This window comes from Aedes albopictus, chromosome 3, assembly GCF_035046485.1.
Source record: "Aedes albopictus strain Foshan chromosome 3, AalbF5, whole genome shotgun sequence".
In the NCBI taxonomy this organism is placed as follows: domain Eukaryota; kingdom Metazoa; phylum Arthropoda; class Insecta; order Diptera; family Culicidae; genus Aedes; species Aedes albopictus.
In genome coordinates, this window is record NC_085138.1 from 282,050,860 (window position 1) to 282,067,556 (window position 16,697).

Here is a 16,697-nt window from a genome sequence, read left to right on the forward strand (position 1 = left end):
GGAATTCCTGGAAGAATTCCTGGAGGAATTCCTGGAAGAATTCCTGGAGGAATTCCTGGAAGAATTCCTGGAGGAATTCCTGGAAGAATTCCTGGAGGAATTCCTGGAAGAATTCCTGGAGGAATTCCTGGAAGAATTCCTGGAGGAATTCCTGGAAGAATTCCTGGAGGAATTCCTGGAAGAATTCCTGGAGGAATTCCTGGAAGAATTCCTGGAGGAATTCCTGGAAGAATTCCTGGAGGAATTCCTGGAAGAATTCCTGGAGGAATTCCTGGAGGAATTCCTGGAAGAATTCCTGGAGGAATTCCTGGAAGAATTCCTGGAGGAATTCCTGGAAGAATTCCTGGAGGAATTCCTGGAAGAATTCCTGGAGGAATTCCTGGAAGAATTCCTGTAGGAATTCCTGGAAGAATTCCTGGAGGAATTCCTGGAAGAATTCCTGGAGGAATTCCTGGAAGAATTCCTGGAAGAATTCCTGGAGGAATTCCTGAAAGAATTCCTGGAGGAATTCCTGGAAGAATTCCTGGAGGAATTCCTGGAAGAATTCCTGGAGGAATTCCTGGAAGAATTCCTGGAGGAATTCCTGGAAGAATTCCTGGAGGAATTCCTGGAAGAATTCCTGGAGGAATTCCTGGAAGAATTCCTGGAGGAATTCCTGGAAAAATTCCTTGAAGAATTCCTGGAAGAATTCCTGGAAGAATTCCTGGAAGAATGCCTGGAAGAATTCCTGGAAGAATTCCTGGAGGAATTCCTGGAAGAATTCCTGGAGGAATTCCTGGAAGAATTCCTGGAGGAATTCCTGGAAGAATTCCTGGAGGAATTCCTGGAAGCATGCCTGGAAGAATTCCTGGAAGAATTCCTGGAAGAATTCCTGGAAGAATTCCTGGAAGAATTCCTGGAAGAATTCCTGGAGGAATTCCTGGAAGAATTCCTGGAGGAATTCCTGGAAGAATTCCTGGAAGAATTCCTGGAAGAATTCCTGGAAGAATTCCTGGAAGAATTCCTTGAAGAATTCCTGGAAGAATTCCTGGAAGAATTCCTGGAAGAATTCCTGGAAGAATTCCTGGAAGAATTCCTGGAAGAATTCCTGGAAGAATTCCTGGAAGAATTCCTGGAGGAAACCCTGGAAGAACTCATGGAGGAATTCTTGGAAGAATTCCTGAAGGAATTCCTGGAGGAATTCCTGGAGGAATTCCTGGAAGAATTCCTGGAGGAACTCCTGGAAGAATTCCTGGAGGAACTCCTGGAAGAATTCCTGGAGAAATTCCTGGAAGAATTCCTGGAGGAATTCCTGGAAGAATTCTAGGAAGAATTCCTGGAAGTATTCCTGAAGGATTTTTTGGATGAATTCTTGGAGGAATTGCTGCCAGAATTCCTGGAGGAAATCCTGAAAGAACTCATGAAGGAATTCTTGGAAGAATTCCTGAAGAAATTCCTGGAAGAATTCCTGAAGGAATTCCTGGAAGAATTCCTGGAAGAATTCCCGGAAGAATTCTTAAAAGAATTCCCGGAGGAATTCATGGAAGAGTTTCTGGAGGAAATCTTGGAAAAGATCCTGGAGGATTTTTTGGAAGATTTCTTGGAGGAATTTTTTGAAAAAATACTGCTGGAATTCTTGGAAGAATTACTGAAGGAATTCTTGTAAGAATTCCTTGAAGAATTCCTGGAAGAATTCCTGGAAGAATTCCTGGAAGTATTCCTGGAAGAATTCCTGGAGAATTCCTGGAAGAACTTCTGGAAGAATTCCTGGAGGAATTTTTGGAGAATTCTTGGAGGAATTTCTGGAAGCATTCCTGGAAGAATTTCTCGGAGAATTCCAGGAAGAATTCCTGGAAGTATTCCTGGAGGATTTTTTGGATGAATTCTTGGAGGAATTCCTGCCAGAATTCCTGGAGGAAATCCTGAAAGAACTCATGGAGGAATTCTTGGAAGAATTCCTGAAGAAATTCCTGGAAGAATTCCTGGATGAATTCCCGGAAGAATTCTTAAAAGAATTCCCGGAGGAATTTATGGAAGAATTTCTGGAGGAAATCTTGGAAAAAATCCTGGAGGATTTTTTGGAAGATTTCTTGGAGAAATTTTTGGAAAAAATACTGCTGGAATTCTTGGAAGAATTACGAAGGAATTCTTGTAAGAATTCCTTGAAGAATTCCTGGAGAAATCTTAGGATAGATTCCTTAAGCCTTTCAAAAAAAGTTTTTTTTATTTGGGAAAACAGTTAAATATTTTTAATTTACGTCTTTGAACAAGAAAAAGTAATAAATAAATAATTTGCAGATATAGTGCTACCAAGAGGCAACAATCTTTCACCTGATTAATCATCCAAACAGAACTGATTCCAACCACAAAGACACTCCCTTATCTCATCGATCAACTTCCTGGATCAAATCATTAGCCGGTAGCCTACTTCAGTTAACTAACTTCCTCTCGGGAAGATTTCCTTATCTGCCACTCTCTGAGAGAGACCGAATTCGATCCTTTACGTGACCAAATGCCTCTCGTAGTCAGTTGGGATTTTGTAACAAAGGCGCTAGTATTGGGCACTTTTGGTTAGAAAATTTGATGGTAGAAAAAACTCAGAATTTACTACCCAGATGGATTCATAGATATCTATCAGAGGCTTTAAATTTTCAACCGATTCGATTTAAAAAAAAATTAAGGATTCATTAAAAAGAGTTGGTAAATTGCATTGACTGATTTTGATAGGTATCCTTTTTACAATTTCATAAAAAGCAAGCAAATGGTTGAATGTTGTATTTGAACACTCCGCCTTAGAATTGGGCATAAATGTTTTCGCATTGTTAAACATTTTTATAAAATATATTAAAGTTTGCAGAAGATTCAGCTTTAACGTCACCAGATCACCCAGTCCCTTATTGCACAACTAACTTGAAAGATCTTAGAGGAAGTTTGTAATATCCTAGCAATATTGTTGAAAATATTTAAGAAAAACCGTGTTGAGTGTTTTGAAGAAAAAATATTCAAGTAAAAGACAGATTATAGAAAATTATGTGTCCCGGTAGATCTAAATAAACTGAAAATAGATAAAGAAACGATGAAAGGTTAATACAAAATCGCCCAATGCTATACGACTTTTCACCTACTGTGTTGGTTAACCATTTTGACATTTTTAAATTATTTTTTTAATGCAAATTTTATTGCCTTTCTCGTATTTTTTTTCTCAAAATTGGAAGTTTTACCATGTTTTATTTTTGTTTTTTGGTAATGTTCCATAACTAAATTGAAAAACCGTAAATCGCCCAAGGCTACGTGATTTTTCATTGAACATGCCGTCCTCGAATTTTGAGATCTGCAACAAACCAAACGATGATAGGAACATTCTCTCACCCTTAGCGAGTGCGGCCTCAAAACAAGAAAACTTCTCCAAGAACCTCAATGTAAATACACAATTCCACCTATTGAGGATTCCCACCCGTAGATTTGCCCTCGATCATGTTGATAAAGTGCGTAGTTTGAAAAATGGTTTCTATCCCAGTCGGACGCGTCAAAAGAAGTGTGTCTATTTTTTCAACGTCAGAAGGGCAATCATGGCACTCTGGTAAGATGGAATCGAATCGCATGAAATTCATCTGGAGGATGTCGGACGTGATCGAGAGGCAACTTGCGTGCTTTTTGGTGCACGTAGTTCTTCTACGAGAAACAGGGAACAAAAATGAATAAACACCAACCCGAAATGTCGGGGAAAGCTTTCGCAGGAGGTTCTCTCTCTCTATCTTCTTGGCGTAACGTCCTCATTGGGACAAAGCCTGCATCTCAGCTTAGTGTTCTATGAGCACTTCCACAGTTATTAACTGAGAGCTTCCTCTGCCAATGACCATTTTGCATGCGTATATCGTATGGCAGGCACGAAGATACTCTATGCCCAAGGAAGTCAAGGAAATTTCCTTTACGAAAAGATCCTGGACCGACCGGGAATCGAACCCGTCACCCTCAGCATGGTCATGCTGAATACCCGTGCGTTTACCGCCTCGGCTATATGGGCCGCAGGAGGTTAGGTCAGTTGGTTCAAGCAAGAACACGCTGGCTGCTCTCTCGGCTGGGAAGATTAATGGTACTGCTGGGAGCCCTCTCGGTGGATCCATGAAGGCGTGAATTTATTCGATACAAATGTAAATCGGAGTTTTTGCATTGATTTTACTTTTACCTCGCGTTTTTTTTTTGCGCCGGCACGGACAGACATCCAGTTTGGGTATCTTGTTAGACTGAGGGCTGCTGGCATGGGAATACAAAGCTCGGTTAATCTGGGAGGTAATTTTTCAAAAGAGCTCCTTTGTGATTTGAATTGAATGAGGCTTGAAATTTCATGGGAATCTACTGGATAAACTAGAGCAATTAGGAGCTGTCAACGGATTAAATTTTATTGTAAATCAGTTGATTTACGTTTAAAATTCTTTCTTGTTTCAAAACTTGTGAGTTTATTTTTTTATTTTTTTTACATTTTTATTGTTTTATTTATTATATTTATTTTTTTCACTTTTTATTTTAACAATTCAAATTGATAAAACCCTCATCCTGTATTGATGAAGCATCTGCTTAATATGCTCAAGGTGCATTTTCATACTCTTCTACATTTTAGATATTTTCAGAAGTTGAAATTATTATTCCAAAAGATACAAGCTTATCCAAGTTTTTTATTAATTTACACAATTTTTGACTCTATTTAACAATGCTTCCTTTCTCAAAACTGAAGCTCGACATTTGTTTAAAATAAATAACCAAAATCAAGATCAAATTGCTACCATTACGTAATACGTCATGAAACCATTCACTGTGATCAATATTTCATAATTTCAAGTGGCTGTAAGTAAAACATTTAACACGATCACTTTAAACCAATTTCGAAAACCATCGAGAGCGGTCAAAATGCCACATAACATGCACCAACCACCGGAACGATATGAATTTACCATCAGCAAGAAAACATCACAGAACCTCACAAACGTACCAACAAACGTTCGACGGTCACGTATTCTAAATATCGAAAAGTGACCCCACTAAAATATGAATGATATTATTGAATCGAAACAGTCAGTCAGCACACACTTCTATCTCCGCCGATAGTGCCGCCTCGCAAATGATCTGCAAACACATATACGGAGGGACATCACCACCGTGCATTTGTTCTCTCAACTGTATGTTGGATTGTTTTGATAGGAGGTAGTTCGGTAAGTGATGATTAAAGTAAGAGAAAATGATACGAAGATTTATCGGAATTGCAAAGAAAAACTGATTTTTTCGCAAAATCTTATTCAAAATCTTACTTGTTTACTACTTGCTAAATACATCAAAATACTAAATAAACTTCCACCTTATAGCGCATAATACAAGATGGCCATGAATTTGCTACGTAGGGTCTGGGACCATTTGGGCAAGAGCTCCTATTTTGGGCACTTCCTACTATAGCTCAGTCAATTTTGAACCGATTGACTTGATTATTGAGACACGATCAGATACGCACAGTATCTAGTCATGTGCAAAAAATCAAGTCAATTGGTAAATTGACTGAGTTATAGCAGCAAGTGCCCAAAATAGGTGCTCCTGCGCAAATGGTTCCAGACCCTATCTCAATACATACCCGAGCAAAGTACAATAACTGGGCAGTAACAAACTGATAACTAGTGTTCGCTCCAGAACTCATTTTACAATTTTGTGTTATCAACTTGGTAGTTCATGTTATCGTTACCTGTCAAACTGGGGGCATCATCGTCGACAACAACAACGGAAGTTAGTTATCAATGACCGTTGCAAATATCTTTCTGATAACAAAATAAGTTTTCAGTTGGATAAAATTGAAGTTGTTTTCAGGGTGCCTTTGATGATAACATAATGAGATATTTTTTTGATATCACGGGTATACTTGGTTGTTATCATGTTTGTTATGTTGCCTGCTTATTCAGCCACAATGAGAACAAATTTAGTTATCTATTTTTGATATCAGATAACTCAGTATGTTATGAAACTTTGCTCGGGAAGCTAATTAAATCTAACCAAAACGCCATGATTAAATAAAAGAATTATCAAAGGTTTTTAAGAGTCTTCAATAGTGCTACCATGAACAATCGCAGAATATCATAGAGTACCTACTGCGGAATTCAATTGAACATTATGAAATACCATGGAGTTTCTAGTGCAAGCACTAGATTAGATTAGATTAGATTAGATTAGATTAGATACCACGAAGTAACACATAAAAAATAGAGTACTGTGGAATACCATGGATCATCAGGAGCCCCCTTAGAATAGCTGACAGATAAAAAGACATGCCTCACAATCAACGGATCAGTATATGAATCCATTGTAATATTTTACTTATATATGATTCATATATCGATCCGGTTCTAGCGATTGCTCGACCCACTTTCAAGCTACGGCGGCTAATTTGCTGCGTGGTAGGATGTATTTTGTACATTACTTTCACGACTGATGTACAGCAAAAATGATGTGATATCACAAGTTTTTTTTCTGTGTACACTTAAAACTCCATAATTTCCAGAAGTGCTTCCGAAAACCCCTTGAAACTCCCTCAGACACCCTGTAACGCATCTGAGACATTTTGAACCCCTCAAGAACGTTCCTGCAACGCCTGCGCAACCCGTTAAAAATTGTCTGAAGCTTGTTGAAATACCTCCAAAACCCCCAAAAACACCTCTGAACTCTGAAACCCCCTTTAAAGCCGTAGAAACGCCTTGAAAGGCCTCTGAAATTCTTATGATCTGGAGAAACTCCTTATGACACTCCTGATGTACTTCCTAGAGAAATCTTTTGCGATATTTCCATAATGACTTGGAATTTCTTGGAGAATTCCCCTAATAAGTTTGCTGGAGAATTACATGGAGAAATTCCAGGAGAAAACCGTAGATGCCTTTCTGAAAGAATGCTTGGGAAAAAATCAAGTAAAATAACTGCAAAAATCCCCGTAAAAATACTTCAAAAAATAATGAAAATTTTTAAGATATTCATGTTGAAATAATAATGGGGAAATTATTGAATGAATTTCTGGAAAAATCCGTGATGAAATGGCCAGAGGTATTCTTGGAGTAGTTTTTGAGAAAACCATGAGGGAATTCCTGGTGGAATTCCTGCAGTAATCTTTGTCTGAATTTCTTCTGAAATTGCTAGAAGGAATCATGCAAAAATCTGTGGTATGTAAACCTGCAGTTATATCTGAATAAATGTACGAATTCCTGATTTTCTAAAGAAATCGCAGGAAGAAGTGGCAACAGAATCCCTGAAAGATTTTTCAATGAATCATTAAATAAATTTCTGAATGAATACTTGATTGATTATCTAAAAGAATCCTGGAAGATTTTCTAAAAAAGAATGCGGTAGGAATTTCCAGAATCCAAGAAAGATGTTCCTGCGGAATCGTTGGGGAAACCCTGGAGGGATTAAATAAAGAATCTTTCGAAGAATGTCTTGAAGAATCATTGGAAGAACGTCTAAAGCAATCCATGGACGAATTTCTGGAAGAATCCCTAGGGGAATTTCTAAAAGATGACATAAAGCAGATTTGGAAGAAATTTTCGGAGAAATTTCTGAAGGGATTCAATAAATACTCTTTGGAGAAATTTCCGAAGGAATCACTGGAAGAACTTCTGAAGCTATCAATGGAAGGCTTCTAGAAGAATCCTAGGAGGAATTTCTAATGGATTTCATGGAACAATTTTGAATGGAATCTATGGAGAAGTTTCCAGAGGAATCTCTAGAAAAAAAATCTTTGGCAATAAATCAGCGCCATTCCGTTTTTTTTCATGAATTTATAAAGTGCCTCCAGCAATAAAATTTCGATATTTTAAATCTCAATTATTGTCAAGGCTGTTTTAAACATTTACAACTAATAAAGGATACACTCCTTATATAAAGTAATTCCTGAAAAAAAATCGAGAAAGATTTTCCGAAAAAAACCGGAAGGGGTTTCTGAAAAAATCTCTGAAGAATTTCATAACGAAATCTATCAAAGAATTACTAAGAAAATCTACGAAAGCTTCTCTAAAGAAATGCTTTGGAAACTTTTTAGAGGAATCTCTGGAAGAATTTCTGAAATTTTTTTCAAGGAACTCCTAGGAAAGTTCATAAAGGAATCCCTAGAAAATAATTCCGAATAAATCTTAAACAAATATTTGGAAAATTTGTCAAAGAATCCTTGAAAAAAATCATGGAAGATTTTCCAATAGAATCCTCAGAATAGGGGTAGAAATTTCGGGATAGTAATTCTAAAAAAATCCGTGGAAAACATTCTCAATGCCAGAGAAATTCATATACCGTGGCAGGTTTTACAATGAAATCTTTCTAGAAATTTCAGAAGGAATCTCTGAAGGAACATCTGAAGCAGCCGTTGGAGAAAAAACCAAATGTATCTTCGGCAGAATTTTTGAAAGAATCCTTTAACGAATTTTGGCGGAATTTATTTAAGAATATTCTTGGATAAATTTACGAAGCTCTGGAAAAATTTCTGAAATATTTTTGATAACCTTCCAGATCTGTGAAGGAATCTTTTAATGATTATCAAGAGGAGTCTTTTGTGAAATTAATTGAAAACTATCAAGTGAAATTCCTAAAGAACTGATTTCTGAAGAATCCCCAGAAAATCCAAAATCCTCTCAGGACGATTTATTGATAGAATCCCTGGCGGAGTTTTTAAGAAATCTCTAGATGAGTTTCCGAAAGAATCTTTAGATTTTTTTGTTGAAAGAATTTCTAATGGAATACCTGGAAAAAGTCATTCAATTTTTTTGCTCGTATAGACCCACTAAAATAGGATATCTCGATATTTTATTATTAAATCTTACATCAGGCGGCGAAAATTCAAGGTTTATTTCTCTTATAATGATGATAAACCTGGGTTATTTTTCTTATATTTGTAAAGGCATAAAGAGATTCGAAAAATTATATATGTAATTGATTTTATTATACTCAGAAGAGCGACATGAAAATTTCACCAGTATCAAAAAAGAAAGGCATATTTTTTATATTTATAAAGGCGAAAACTATTTCGAAGAAAATCACGTGATTATTTTAAACACATTGATGAGAAGTTTTGGAAGCACAAAAAATGGATTTTTTTTCAATTACAGTGAGGACCCGATTTTGTCAGCCCCCGATTTTGTCAGCTTTTTTTGAAGTAGAAAAATAAATGTGTTTTTCATTCAGAATTTCAATTTCAAAATCAATACTAATGCAGTTGATGTCTTTGGGATAGTAAAAAAATTACGCAATGAACAAAACTTGTGTAACTTTTGGAAACGGCCGAACTTATTCTACAAACTAACACATATATGCCATCTAAGCACCCAACCATAGCCAATTTTAAACCAATATTGTTTTAAATTGCTAGAAGATTTCAGCTCTCTCTTCATGGCGTAACGTTCCACCTGGGACACAGCCTGCACCTCAGCTTAGTATTTCATAAGAACTTTCACAATTTTTGATTGAGATCCCCCACAGCCAATGTTTATTTTGCAAATATGTATATCGTATGGTAGTCATGAAAATATTTTATACATAAGGTAGTTAAGGAAATGTCGATTATGAAACGGATTCTGGGCTAACAGGGAACCAAACTCGCCACCCTTAGCATGGTTTTGCTGATGGAATGTGCACTTACCACATCGGCTATATGGGCTTTACTCTCTGAAGCCGGAGTGTTTTGCTAGTGAGCTCGGTTTCAACGCCGGGGTAATATATGTCCCACCGTTTCCAAAGACTTAAGAATATTCTTTTTAATTTCCTCTGAAACATAACAAACAATAAATAACAATAAAAACAATAAATGCTGCCTGCTGTTGTGATTACAAGTCAACCAGTTTATTTCTTCTTTCCGGCATCTCTGGGATTCCTCCAGATTTGCTTGTTAGGATTGCTCCAGCTATTTATTATGAGATTTGTGTTGTAGATTTCCTGCTTGGATTGACTCAGAAATTGTTGTCGGAGTTCTTCCAGAGAGTTGTCCATAAGAAACCCTTAAGGTATTTGATCTGGGATTCCCCCAGAAATTCTTGCTGCGATTGTTGCTTGGTTTCTTGTAAGTATTTGTGCTGGTGTTTCTCCAAGAATTCCACCGGAAAATTTCAAAAGAATTCTTTCAAGGATTTTATAAAGATTCATTCAAATGTGTCTGTTTATGATTTTTCCAGGCATTCCTCCTGTGATTTCTTCAGAAGTTTCTTGAGATTTGTTTAGGTACTCCTGCTAGGATTTCTCCAATTTTTTTTGCTGCTATTCCTGCAGGACTTTTTCCAAAAATTTCTGTATGAGCTCCTACAGCGATGTATCCAGCTATTTCTCCAAGGATTTCTCCAATAATTCCTCCTGCAATTCCTACGTGGATTTATCCAGGGGTTTTCCTAGCGATTCTTTCAAGACATGCTGCTGGAGATGCAGTCCAGGAACTTCTGCTGGAGTTCCTCTTAGATTTTTTTCTGGTAATTTCTTTGAGAACCCTTTCAGATATTTCACTAAGAATTGTTCATGCATTCTTCCTATGATACCCTCAGAGATTCCTTCAGAAACTCCTGCTGAAATTTCTCCAGAAATTCTTGCTATCTCTACTGGTTTCTGAGATATTTGAAAAAAAAATGTCGTTTTTCAGTATTTTTTGGGTTGGGTACCAAAATATGACATTTTTTTAAGTATCTCGGAAACCAGTGGAGATATCGCTATTTTGGGCACAAATTTGGCCCAATTGGGACTAGAATCACCGATTTGGTTTAGAAAAAAAAGTTTGAAAATTAAATTTGAAATGTTTTTTTGAAAATTTGTTCTAGCAAAAATTTCAATTGAACCCTTTGCCCCACCCCTAAATATCAACCGAAATCGCTCATTTTTGTACAGCTCATTTATTTCGACTAGTAGATCACTTTTCACTTGAGAAATCTTATATCGGAGAGATTTTTTTGAAATTAGCCCCACCCTAGTGCAATGCCCGCATAAACGATAACCATAAGATGTGCTTAACCACCCATTTTGGAAACAGTTTGAACAGTATGCATTACGGTCCGTGTATGGTGTTGGTTTATTAGGGTAGTCCATGAATACGGAACGCACGAATATCCCAAATGGAAGAGAATGTATCCCTGAAGCCAACCTACTGATGAATAAATCTAGCGATATTTTAGGGATTTTTCAAGAATTCCTTCAGTGATCCTTCTAGGGATTTCTTCGAATGTTCCTCTATTAATGCCTTCAGTTATCACTCATATACGAATTCTTCTAGAACTTTTACTATGATTCCTATGTTAGATTTCCCGGATAGGCATCCTCTATGGACTCCCCGGGAGTCCCTCTTGAGATTTTTCTATGGTTACCTCTTGGTATTCCTATACGAAAATCTCTTGGTATTTCTTCTAAAATTCCTTTAGAAAACTTTGCAGAAACTAGTCACGGGATTTCTTCGGGAATTTCTTGGGGTTACGTTCCGTAATTCTTCTTGTAATTTCTCCAGAAATTTTTCCGAAAATTCCTTCAAAGATTTCTCCAGCGATTTTGTTCGCTACCCGATTTTGTCAGCCCAAAATGCTACCAGGGGCTGACATAATCGGGTCCTTACTGTATAAGGGCGCACACATTTTGAAAAAATCACATGAGTCAAATTTCCAAATTTCTTACAAGTAGATATGGAAGCGCAAAAAAATACGTACATAGAGTATTGTTAAGCAGGTCCATCCCAAGTTAACCATAATTTAAACCTGTATATCTGAGAAGCTCTTATAAGAATCTATGTTTGATTTTTGGCAAGAACTTTAAATTTGAATAACGTAAAATTTGAGGCACTTTATTGAATAATTTCTAGAGCATTTGAAGCATACTCCAAGCAATTTCTGCAAAGAACTGTTTAGCAAAATTTCTGATTTTTTGTTGTGGCACAATCCCCGGAAGAGTTATGGCTTTTCACTTGAAAAATGTTTGAGGAATTTTTTGTTTCAAATTTGTAAGACGCTTTGAAAGTTGTGTGGATTTTTTTAAATTATTTAATTTTTTTTAAGAAACAAAACAATGAAAAATACTTATTCGTTAAGAGATTGTTTGATTAAACTTCATCAAACATGAATAGCTTTTTCAAACTCGAATCATAGGCCTGAATAGCTCTCGAAGAACAATGAAATTACCCATAAAACCTTAAGAATATGATATACAAATCCAAGAAATTATTTCTGGAAAAACATATAATATTTCGAGCGCCATTAGCAGTAGGATTTCAAATAGATCTCAAGAGGCCCTTTGAAAACTTCTCGCTCGAATAAGGCAAATTTTTGGCGGATTTCTAGTGGATCAATAGAAGGAAAGGATGCCGGTTAACATTGCCAATAAATTGGCGAATGAGATATTAGAAAAAAAAAACTGCTGGAGAAATATTAATGAAACAATATGTCAAATATGTGGATTTCCTCATTCACCGATTTTTCAGAATTCCTCTGAGATCTTTCAAATTCAGAATTCAACGATAATAAATTTAAAAAAAATGTCCTCGTTGTTAGTCGATCTTTGTATTCAAAAACATCTATCTGCTGGGCAGAGTAAGAGAAGTGGACCGCAACGATAGTTTGTTTAGCAACATGTGTTTCAAGAGAAACACCCAAAGTTTTTAAAAATAACTTTTGAATGGTGGAGAAATTAGTGTGCTGCTATTTGTGCTGCATTTCAAAATCATTGTGGCGAAAAATTTAAAAAAGCCTCAGACTTAAAACGGTTATTGTTATTTAAATAAGAACAAGCTTATTCTTATTTTTTTTTATTTAAGAATTCAGCACTAGAGGTACCGTTTACATTTCTACCGATTTTTTTTTCGACTTCCATTCCTGTCGATGTAGAAATATGGGCAATTTAACCACTGGCAACAGCAACCTCCACTTCGGGAAGCGCGTGAAGGCAAGGCTGAGGAAGGTTCCGAGCCGAGGCCATCGATATAAAATGGCAAATATTTTTCGATGTTAATAATTTAGCAGTTTGAAACTGGTGTGCGCGACTAACGAGTCAGCTAACTTGCCCGACCGGCCAATTGGTTCCAATATTTCGATATAGCATCCCCACACGGAACGGATACGGATGCTGTTGCTGTTCACATCTGCTCTGTCTCGCTTTGTTTGCTTTGCTGTTGGGCCGAAATTTGGCGCGGAACGGAAACTGCCTGGTCATTGAACAGCAGGTGAATGTTGGTAATAGGTAGGTAGTTACAAGGAGTGTGCGGAACAAGCTTCGCGAAGTGACATGTGGACCCAAGCTCGTGTGAACAGGTTAAACGGTTTGCTAATTGGTGTAGGTCGGTGTGGTAATGGTCGGCTTCTGGGAGTTTTAATTGGAAAATGTTTAACTTGTAGCGGAGAAAATGAGGGGTGTTCGAACGATTCCAGATAACATTTAAATTTCAATGATAGAGGAAAAGCATTGAACAACAATAGAAACACAAATAACTCAACAGACAATAGTAACACGAGAAACGAATTAAACTGATTCCGCCGCGATGAAAACTGAAACCCCAAGTACAAAAGACCAACGAATCAATCGATCGATCAACCATCATTGGCGTGGATGCGAAAATAACAAATTAATTAAGCTGAAACACCCTCGTGAGTCGCGAGTGTCATATATTCATAGGCATGTTTTAAATATGAGAATCCCACATAAAATAGCATTCATCTTTTTTTTTCGTTTGAAACAAGACTGGTGAAGAGTTCATGGTTGGTAGGTGTTGGAGAAGCACCACGCGCGGATTGTGCGACAATTATGAGAGCTATAGAGTAATAATTATTGCAAAAAAAAATTATTAATACACGTACGTAGGAAAAAGCAATCAGCCAACCAATCACACTCTTTGGCTGTGGTGAAACAGGGCCAGTAGTTCATGAAATCAATTTCCGATTGTATGGTTTCTGCCATTAATTTCACTCATTATTCATCCAGTCGGGCCAAGCTGTGCGATGGGAACCGAATTTAACGGGTCAGTTGGTGGCAATTGCAATTTTCTTTGAATTTTTAATTTTGGAAAAAAAATGGTAATGGAATTGGAAATATTTGCCCGGACTTTCGTCGTTTACATTAGCTAGCAAGATAATTTTTGAAATAATTTTCAGTAGTTCAATTCCCGGCGGAAATCGTTACATTGCTTTTGACACAACAACACTAGTTAATAAAATAAAACTAGAATCATGAACTTTTTATATTGACCAACATTTTTTCATTCAGAATAGAATTCATTAAGGAGCTGTACAAAGTGTAAGTGCAGTCAATTGAAATCGATCAAGCAGTGTCCTAGTGAACAAAAAAGATGTAAGTTAAGTGGTTGAAGAATAAAAAAAAAATCTTGCGTTTTAGAGGACCAATTACCTACAGTTTTCTGTGACAGATTGACGAAAGTGAGTTTATGAGACAACCTCCCTAATTTAAAGAAAAGATTCAAAACATTTCGAGAAATAATTCTCAATCAGGAGAAAAAATGTTCTTTTGTACTTAATGTATGATTCTGCATTAAAAGTGATCATCAGCTTACCGAGTTCATAAATGAAGTAATCTAGTGTTATTATGAAAGTTCTGAAGAAATTTCTGTCAGTCCTATAGCAAATAAAATACGAGATACGAGAAGTACCTTATGTGAATTTACTCTATAGTTCAGGCAAAGAATTCTTTCTACAATTTCCACCGAAAATCAGGGTTTATGGATTCCTTAGAGAAAAGGAATATTTTTTTAAGAATTCCCAAAGAAATTTCTAAAAAAAATACAATAATTTATTTAAATATTAAAAACTTATAAACTTAATCTTTTTTGTTATTATTTTAACAATGAAGCTAGTTCCTCACCATTTCACATATATGCCTAATTTTATTAGATTTAAATCCTATTAAATATTACTTGATACATTCTTTCTGCAACTATTGGCTTCATCAAGAATCGCAGCAGCAGTATCTTCTAGTAGTTCAACAAGAACTAATTTAAGGTCCAATTAGTGGACGAGAGGTACTGCAAAGCGTGATAAAACTAAAGTTTTAATGGTGAAGTAAATCAATGAGTTTCTCTAGAATTTTTATTATTGATTCAATTCCAACTAAAAAGTTGGAAGATGGAAAAAAAACTATTTGTATGATTGCCATTCGAAATCCCTCTAAGGAGTGTATCGAAATCTAGTTTAAAAAGTTCAGGAAAATCTATCTCCAAGCCTGATTAGTCTTTTCATTTCAATTTTTCTGTCCCATCTTCACAATATAGTGAAGTTTAGAACAGCCTGAGGAAATGTGGAAAATATTTAGCAATAATGAAAATATAGATGAAGGAATACTATTTATTTAACGATTTTTCAGCGTTTCAGTAATCCATAGCGAATACAAATTGTACGGTGAAAAATCTGAAAAATATTAATTATTGTTAGCAGTAGTGTACACAAAACATCTCACCCAATAACAACTTTTAAAATTTTTATCTTTTGGATAGAAAAATTCTAAACGTTTAGAAAATAATGTATTCTAAAAACCACTACTTTTTGGTCGAACATTGACGCTCTGTTTCAGAAATTCACAAATGTTATAAAATTCCTTTCTCTAGTAGAACTATTTCGTCAATAATTAAAAAAACGCCTTAAGGAATTCTTAACTTTACATATTTTTTAATTTACCTAATCGTACTTGGGAGGAGCCTCAAAAAAGCCTGTTTTCATTTTTGAAGAATCTCTCTAAAATTAAGTGCAACTTTTTCTTCAAAACACCAATTTCCCTGTGTCTGAAAAAGAATATTGGAAATATTCTGTAGAAATCAGAAAACATGAAAATTTTCAGAATATTCGAAGTTTTCAAAATTTTAGCTCTGAGTCCAATGATTATCATAAGAAAATCGGAAGTATAATTTTTATAATATTTTTTCAGTATCTCCAAAAATAAAATTAATTTCTAACATTTTTTTAAGACTTTTGTGAACATTCTCAACGAATTTAAAACACATGCTCCTTAAAAAAGACACGTAACGAATACATATTTTTTACAAAAACGTTACAATAAATAACTTATAACAACTAAAGGTCGTTGCAAAAATTATCCATAACTGAGCAAGAATCTTGAAATTTTCAATCGGCTGTTCATTGCTCGGTTAAAGTTCCAAAGCTATTTATGAAAAATAGCATTAGTAGGCAAAGCAATACCTAAAATCAGTAAAACATTCATTTGGATTCATACAAAGTTGTTTAATTATCCCTTATTTTGTGATATTTTCGTAGGTGGTATTTCAAAAGTGCTCCTTTAACCCTGTAATACGTTTTTTTTTTTCAATTTGATCTAAATATCATTTATAGTCATCTTAAATCGATTTAAACATGTTTGAAAGATGTTTTTTCCTAATTCTCGATTTTGTGAGTTTTGGTTTTCGATTTTTCTAATTTTCATTTTTGAACATCTCTAAACTTTAATATTTTTCCTGAAAGCCTATTTGGCATACCGATTTTTTTTTAAATGAAACCATTTTGAGATATTATGATTATTGTTAAAATATTTTGTTTCAAATTTTTTTGGGTTTTTTTTGCGTGTAACTTTTAGGAAATTCATTTTAGTGTATATCCAACCCCCTTTAACTTTTTCACTATTATAGAATAATTGAGGAAACATTTAAAATACGTTAACAGTTTCGATTAAATACAAAAGAAACAATGACATTCAAAAGCTGACCAGTACATCAATTTTTCAATGATTTGAAAACAACAAGT

General features: G+C 35.5%; 1 protein-coding gene and 1 long non-coding RNA gene across 2 annotated transcripts in view; one reads left to right on the forward strand and one right to left on the reverse strand.

Moving 5' to 3' along the window:
- The window catches only part of LOC109420297 (matrix metalloproteinase-14), a 760,155-nt gene that overhangs the window by 729,762 nt on the left and 13,696 nt on the right, over positions 1 to 16,697 (reverse strand). The gene's annotated exons all lie outside the window — the stretch shown is intronic.
- Positions 1,245 to 12,741, forward strand: LOC134292188 (uncharacterized). Its single transcript, XR_009999513.1, has 2 exons — positions 1,245 to 3,719; positions 4,012 to 12,741. It is a non-coding gene; the product is annotated as an uncharacterized LOC134292188 (long non-coding RNA).